The 7,640-nt window shown below is 46.3% G+C and overlaps 1 long non-coding RNA gene across 1 annotated transcript; it reads left to right on the top strand.

Moving 5' to 3' along the window:
* Positions 1-4,054: 4,054 nt before the first annotated feature.
* On the top strand, positions 4,055-5,605 carry LOC109293131. The gene is made up of 2 exons (XR_002096258.1): positions 4,055-5,067; positions 5,170-5,605. It is a non-coding gene; the product is annotated as an uncharacterized LOC109293131 (long non-coding RNA).
* The last annotated feature ends 2,035 nt before the right edge of the window (positions 5,606-7,640 follow it).

Below are 7,640 nucleotides of genomic sequence, written 5' to 3'. Positions count from 1 at the left end.
AGTTTTCCCCTCTGTAAAATAGCAATAATCATAGAAAAGTAGGGCTGGAAGGGACCTCAGGGGGTCATCTAGTGTTAACCCCCTAAGAGTCACGTCCTTCTTAAAGCACTTGGAAATCTACTGAGGGAAAACACGAAAGACGAACTAAGTGTTATTACCAGAGATGGCTGAATAACTTGGCATGATGTTTGCACTTAATTTGTGTATGGCCATCAGAGAGCTCGAAATACCTCCAGAAACAGCCCCAAAGGTTTATGACTTGGTTATGATGGTGTGGCACAGCTTCAAAGGTCTGATGGGTCCTGGCAGGTTCTGGGGGTGGTACATCTTCATACGCTATGGACATCATCGATATGTCACGAATCCTAGTTGGGTACAGCATAGCAAGTGGTGAAGGCAAGGAAATAATTTGCCCAGAGCTATCTCCTCCAATTTCCCCTCTTCTTCAGTTTCCTAAGCAGATGGCAATGTTCTCGGAGGTATTTACTGCTTTAAATTATTCATGATTCACCCCCACTACACACACTTCCTTGCAGGGCTAGATCATGTTCATCGGGCACGTTCGTGGGAAGGGGCAAAATAGAGCTATGTGACAACAAGGGGAAACCTCCAGGAGCTCAGCCTGCTCCCTTAGCATGAGACGGTCTTCCCCTGGTGAAGCGATGGCGAGCCTGGCATGATCACCTCACTGCGTACCCAGAAACTGGCACAGGCAGCAAAGCTGACCTCCAAAATCCAGACTTTCCCACACGCTGGGATTGCCCAAAGCCAGGGGGTTTGGTCAGAAATGAGGTCTGGCAGTGGAGTCTGGATTTAAACCCATCCCACCTCCAAAGATCAGGGACATTTGTATGTGTGCTGGTGTCTGGGCCCATCTGCCTGCTCCAGGTTTGTGGATATGCTTTGCATTAACCCATTCCCATATAACCTAGGACTTTCTGGATATAGCAAAAGCAGTGGAAGGGTTAAGGAACTTTTTGCCATGTCCCCTGAAGGCATTTCTCCTCAAGCCTCAGTCATGGCCTTTGCCTTGGGTAAAAGATTTCCTCCTCACAATAGATGACATTTAGGCCATTAGGGGATCCTTTGCAGGAAATAATGCTTATCCCTTACAGGTGGTCCCCTTAATTAGTAATTAGGATAATGCAATATTGAAAATGCAAGACACAAATTTAATTAGTTGTGTTTTATTAGAGTAACTAAGGAGAAGGCCCCAAGACTGCACTGGAGGAGAGTGATCGATACGGGACATCTATTTTCACTAGAAAACAATTGCCGCTGATGGCTGTCCATGAAGCATGGTGTGGCGTGATGGAGTGGCTGTCCACCACCAATGATTTCTGCAACAGAAGGGGCAGGGGGAAAGCACAGGGCCTGGTAAATAAATGATCGATATCTCCAGGGAGTCTCTGTGTAATCTCAGTTAATGTTAGAGAGGAGCTAATAGGAGCTGACACATAGCTATGGGGAGATGGCTTCCATAGCTCAATTAACTAATTATCTTTTAAGGCGTTCTGACTCAAATGGGAAATAATGGCAGAAGAGCTTGCCTCTTCTTTTTTTTAATTTGGTTTTGTGTCAGTTTGGGGGTGGGAAGCCAACCCTCTCCCATTGCTAGAGCCCCAGCACCAGTGCTTGGGCTCCCAAAGCATGCACTTAGTGTGCACCAGCCAAACAAAGCTACACAGTCGCCCAAGCATGCATGCACAGGGCATGATCTAAGCACCCATTTACACATGCAAAATCACTTTTGTGTGCACACACAAGCCAAAAGTTAATGTCTCCTGCCATATCCAATAGCTTGTCTGTTTGCCAAAGAATCACTCTTTGCACACGCTGTGTATGTATACGTGGGTATACACATGGGGAGAACTGTCGATATGAGTTACGGAGAAGGTTACCAGCTCTTTTTTGCTATTAAAGTAAAATGCAAGGCCTCAGCCAAGGATTGGGACCCCACTGTGCCATGCACCAGGCAAATTGTCTTCACATTCACTTTTTGCAATATGCTTTTTGCCCGATGGTTGTGATATACCCGATGGATGCTAATCTGTAAATACAACTTGTGTTGACTCCATTCAAACCTGCCTTTGAAACTCTGCAAACCCCTGTGTGGACCTTCTTAAATCAGTTTACATATGGCCTAGATCAACTTAAATTAATCAATAGATGACTGGTGGCATATCATTGCATGGCTTATTAAAGCAATTAAAATATAGTCCTTGCCCCAAAGTTTACAGTCTAGGCACACTTGTCCTCACATCTGTTATGTAATGATTATTTTATTAGCCCTGTTTCAGTAGCACCTAAAAGCCCTGACAGAGACCAGGGCCCCTTTGCCCTAGGTACTATTCAAGCACATAATAAGAAAGTTCCTGCATGTAAGAGCTTACAATTTTAATTAAAATAACCAGGACTGATAACGGTTGGAAGGAAAGAAGTATTACCTTTGTTTAACAGAGGAAGAAATAAGAGTGTTTAAGTGACTTGCCCACAGTCACAGAAGAAGTCGGTAGTTGAGCTGGCCATTGAGCCAGATGTCTTGAGCCCCAGTCTAGCATCCTCCCCGCCAGGCCATCCTTCCTCTCTGTTCGGCACCTGACCTCAACCGAGACAAAGGAGAACCGTGGTGGTGTGCTGCTGAGGATGGCAAAAATTAGTGATTCAGCAGTGCTCACCCAGTGCTTTTCATGGAGATGAGAACTTGAATCAAAAAATGTCTGGGCTTGAACTAGGATCGAACTTGAAAACAAATTACCGAGATAAAATGTAAAGTCGCAGCCATTTCTCAACTCCGGCCACTTCCACCTACTGAGCCAATAGACATTTCAACCTTTCGGGAGGGAGGAAGCGATCTCAAGCAATTTAGTAACACAAAGAAAAATACAAAGTGAGCCCAAACTCATCCCCTCCAAGTGGAAGCACAGCCTCATACAATATGTAATGTTTTCTGCTAAGATTTCTCCTACAGAGATCACTCAGGCTTTGATAAGATCATTGCAAGAGGACAGGAGGAAATTGCAGTCTTGCCCAATGCTTGATCTTACACTGCTGAACTTGCTGTATCTGGGACATTATAGCCCAGCCTTAATAGCATCATATTAAGCTGAGACAATGCAGCCCTGTGACCTTGTGATGCTTGATAGCCATGTGTGCTATTTTAATGAAAAATTGGGACTTAAGTAAATGGCCACCTATTGGCAGGAGACTGTTAACAGGAGGTCTCTCTTAGTGGAGCCTGGGTTGGGGGTGGGAAGAGAGAATGGGTCTGTAGCTGCGATAATCTTCGGTCAGTGAATGACCTTCTGCCTCATACTAGCATGGCCTATCATGCTAGCCTAACAGTCAAGCCTAGCAGCACTTCAATCGCGGTAGAAGCAGGGGGCACTTGTACACGGTACGAGTCGTCCTCAGGAACGTTACGAAAAATTGCCATTTATGCAGCAAAATGGGATAACCATGCACACGAGCACCGGGTGTTTTTTTAAATTTTTTGTGGCAACTCAGACCACCTCCAATAGATTCAGGAGCCTGGGTCCTCGTTCCTGGCTCTGCTGCTGATTCCTGGCTGAAGTGGGGTGCCTCAGTTTACCTTTCTGAAAACGGGCCTTGCATTTTCCTACAATCCTGAGCCTAATAAATGACTGTTTGCAAGGCCCTTTCAAACCCTCACACCAATGGTGCTAAGTACAAAGCATGTGGGGCTGGGGTTTGCCCCCTGCACTCCCAAACTCCAACTGATTTCCACTGGACTGGCAGGTGCAGATGCCTCTGCTGAGCGTGCCTGGAGTTGAGGGTCCCCTTTACAACTGCCGTGCCACCCAAAAAACTCTTCCCAGAACCAATATTTGTCTTGGGCGACCGGGAGGCTTGTTTTTAGCATGAGGAATGAAGCCTTCTGTGCATGCGATCGCACACTGCTCCCCATCCAGGCACACAGGCTGTTTTTCTCCACCAACAAATTGAAGCTGTAAATATTGATATCCTTTCCTTCCAGGGCTCTTTAATGCCCTGTGATACTTAAAAACTATTAAGTACACCCATCATTACTAACCTGTGAAGTAAATGTATCCTAATGGGCAGGCAAGCTACGCTCACTCCAACAAATCATTTCTAATGAATAGCACCTGGCACATGCATCACGTTTAAATGCCAAAGAAAATCCATCTGCGTTAGCCAGTGAAAAGAGCCAGGCGTATCTCGCTTTTTCTCTCCGAGGTATGGAAGGGTTTTGGCCGGTGACGTTTCAGCGCGACTGTTTCCAATCTTTTCCCATTCCTGCAGTCCGGGGCCTGCGAGGAAGATTTCCCAACAACCAGGCTGCTCCCAGCGCACAATGGAGACAGTCCCTCAGAGTTGCATGAAAGGTTTTAAATAGAAACCAGCATTTCTCTGTGCGGCGCACAATGCTTTTCTGACCCTCGGCTGACCTCACCCTCAAATCTGGGGTTCATAGCCCCAGCCTTGAACCCGGCTCTGTTTTTTCATGTTTGGCCTCTCTATTTCCTGAGGTCAGGCAGCCCACTGCTCCATTAGGATGAGGCAACTCAGCGCTCATTTGCCAAAACTGACATCCTGGGAAAGTCCTGATGAATTTATGAATTAGAGGCTACAGATGCCAGTAAAAGAATTAAAGATTTTTTTTTCGCCCCCATTTGCAGGAAATCAGCTGGGACGCTGCTATTTCATTTTCTGCAAAACACAGTCGCCCCTGAATCCTGCAAAGGATGCTTTGACAGCACTTTTTTTTTTGAAGGAGGAGGAAAAAACAAAGGTTACGTTCAAAAGAAAGGAGGAAAGCGGGAGAAGGCAGAGGCACGAAAAGGATTGAGCTGGATCTGGGTGCAATGGGATTCAATGAAGTTCTCCTGGGATGAGGTAGCCTCACCTTTGGACTGAGCAGTTGCAACATCTAAGTAAATAGGTAAAATTTATACCCAATAAATCAATGTGTCAAGGGCCGGCAAGGAGAGGTCAATTAACCAGATGTATGAGGCAAGAGGCAGCGACTATCCATTTCCGAAGAAGCTCCAAGTGTTAGCGTCTCTCCAGCACGCTGGAGGTCAGGTAACCAGCACACATGGAGAGGGATATTTCCTTCCTCCCGTGCTTGCTTTTTTGGGGGCATTATTTTATTCTTTTTTTTTTTTTTTTTTTTTTTTTTTTCAGTTAATGCTTTCCAGGCTTTCCCAGATGAGAGCCATTCCAGAGGGAAGATGCAAAATGAGCAAGTGCTGTGTAACACATCAAAAGGATTGGGAAGCATGGACAGATGGATTGATGGATGTGATTAATAATCAAACCAAGAGCTTTTACTGGGAGTCATGTGGAAAATGTGGCTTTGGAAACATCTGACTGGAGTCCAAACAAGCAATGTTTTTCTTTCTTTGTTGTTGTTGTTGTTGCCCCCCCATCTCCCTCCCCTGCTTTTCTTTCCTTGTCCAGAGTCACTAATTAAAATCTTTTATTATCTCTACCTACTCCAACTGGCAGCTCAAAGGGCTCCTGTTTTGCTGTGATTTATGTTTTGTGTATCTCAGGCTTCAGCAGAAAAATAATTGACCAAATAATAAAAGGGCGCTAAGTAGCTCTTCATTATAAATGACAGGGCATCCACCTATCTTTACTGTTCGTCTTAAGCACCGGTTCAACCTTTGCATTAGATGTCCAGATCATTGGGAGGGAGGATGTGCTAAACCAGGTGGAGATAATCTTAGGCTGCTCAAAGGGCAGGATCATTTTGGGACCAGGCGATTTTTAGACTGAGGACAAATAGGGAGCTGCTGTGAAAAGTTAACGGGTTGTTTTCAACCATCAAAACAGTCCATTGGAAACCCACGGTGTAAGGGAGTGGATCTGGGGCCTCTATTGCTGCATGCATTGCAGAACTGTGCAAGTATCAGTGGAAGGTGATTTTATTTGAGAGAGGTGTAATCTAGTGATCAGGACACAGGTCTGAGAACAAGGAACTCCTAAATTCTCTTCTTGGGTGAGTTACTTAGCCTCTCTGGCTTCATTCCCTTATCTGCAAAGGGGTGATATGGATGTAACACGGTACTATCAAACCCATATGAAAGTTTGCTATTATTCTGCACGTCCTGAATGCCAAGAGCTAGTCAGGGTAAAAGTCAGAGCCTCATGCTTTGTTAGTGCAGTACTATCCCTTGAAGTAAGAGGGACTCTTCATTATCAGGGACACACTGGGTGCATCTACACGTTCGTTAATGCACTGTAGTAACTGCGTATTAAGATTAGTACTTGGTTCACCAATAATGATGGTGAACCAAGTACTAAATCAACGTGCAGTAACTTGCACTACTGCGCAGTAGCACCAGTACGTGGGTTTTTAGTAACGTTTGCTGTGCTGTAGCCTAATACTACTGCGCAGTAGCGTATTAGCACAGTTTTTGCCCCGCACACTACCACGCAGTGGTATTAAACTACTGTGCGGTTTAATAGATTCATAGATTGGAGAATCAGAAGGGACCCAATGGATCATCATGTCCAACCCCCTGCCCCAGGCGGGAAAGAGGACTGCGGCCAATGACCCCAGCCAGGTGCCTATCTAGCCTCCTCTTGAAGACCTCCAAGTTGGGTGATAGCACCACTTCTCTTGGCAGCCTGTTCCAGATTCTGGCCACCCTTACTGTGAAAAATCTCTTCCCAATGTCTAACCTGAATCTACTGTCCACTAATTTGTACCCATTATTCCTAGTTACGCCTAGGCGTCCCCTGGTAAATGACGCATCTCCAATTCCCTGTTGTCCTCCCTTGATAAACTTATAGGCGGCTACAAGGTCTCCCCTCAGACATCTCTTGTGAAGGCTGAAGAGATCCAGATCGCTCAACCTCCCCTTGTAGGGTCTTGCATGGAGGTCGCTAACCATGTGAGTGGCCCTCCTCTGAACCCTCTCCAGATCCTCCGTGTCCCTCTTGAAGTGCGGCGCCCAGAACTGGACACAGTCCTCCAGCTGCGGCCTGACCAGCGGGGGAGCAGCACCTCCCTCGATCTGTTGGTCATGCATCTGCTAATGCACGACAAGGTGCGATTGGCTTCGTTGCACTGCCGGCTCACGTTCATCTTGGAGTCAGCTATGACTCCAAGATCCCCCTCAGGCGCTGAGCTGCTGAGGAGGTCATCCCCCAACCTGTAGGTGTGCAGGGGATTCCTCCTCCCTAGGCAGAGTACCTTGCATTTGTCCTTGTTGAATTGCATCCTGCAATTAGCGTCTCGTGTAGACGCACCCACTGGGGAGCAATTCTGGTTTCAAGCAGTAAAGGACAGTAGCCCACGAGCCACAGCATTTCTACCAGGTCACCCCTGAAAAATTAACAGATTGAATTAAAATCTGTGCTCCGTTACACCACAGGAGAGAGTAACGTCTTCTATTGCAGAGGAAACACTGGGTCATAATTTTTTTGCTGTGCAGTGCAGAAGGGCTAGCTGTGGTCCATCTTGGCACTGGAAGTCTACAAATCCTTGACTCTTTCAAATGGAGAGATGGGGGGTGCGTGATAGGGAAGGTGAGGGATTCTTGCTTATCTGTCTGCTCTGGATGCGATTCAGCAGGTTACCAAAAGAAACCACTGGCATTTCTACACCAGGTCTCCGTCTCATGTAGTGCGTGTTCTATAAACGT

The sequence above is a fragment of the Gavialis gangeticus genome, unplaced genomic scaffold (assembly GCF_001723915.1).
Source record: "Gavialis gangeticus isolate Ggan-Ray unplaced genomic scaffold, GavGan_comp1, whole genome shotgun sequence".
NCBI lineage: Eukaryota > Metazoa > Chordata > Crocodylia > Gavialidae > Gavialis > Gavialis gangeticus.
Note: the sequence above shows the minus strand (reverse complement) of the source record. Positions and strands in the feature narration are given on the sequence as shown.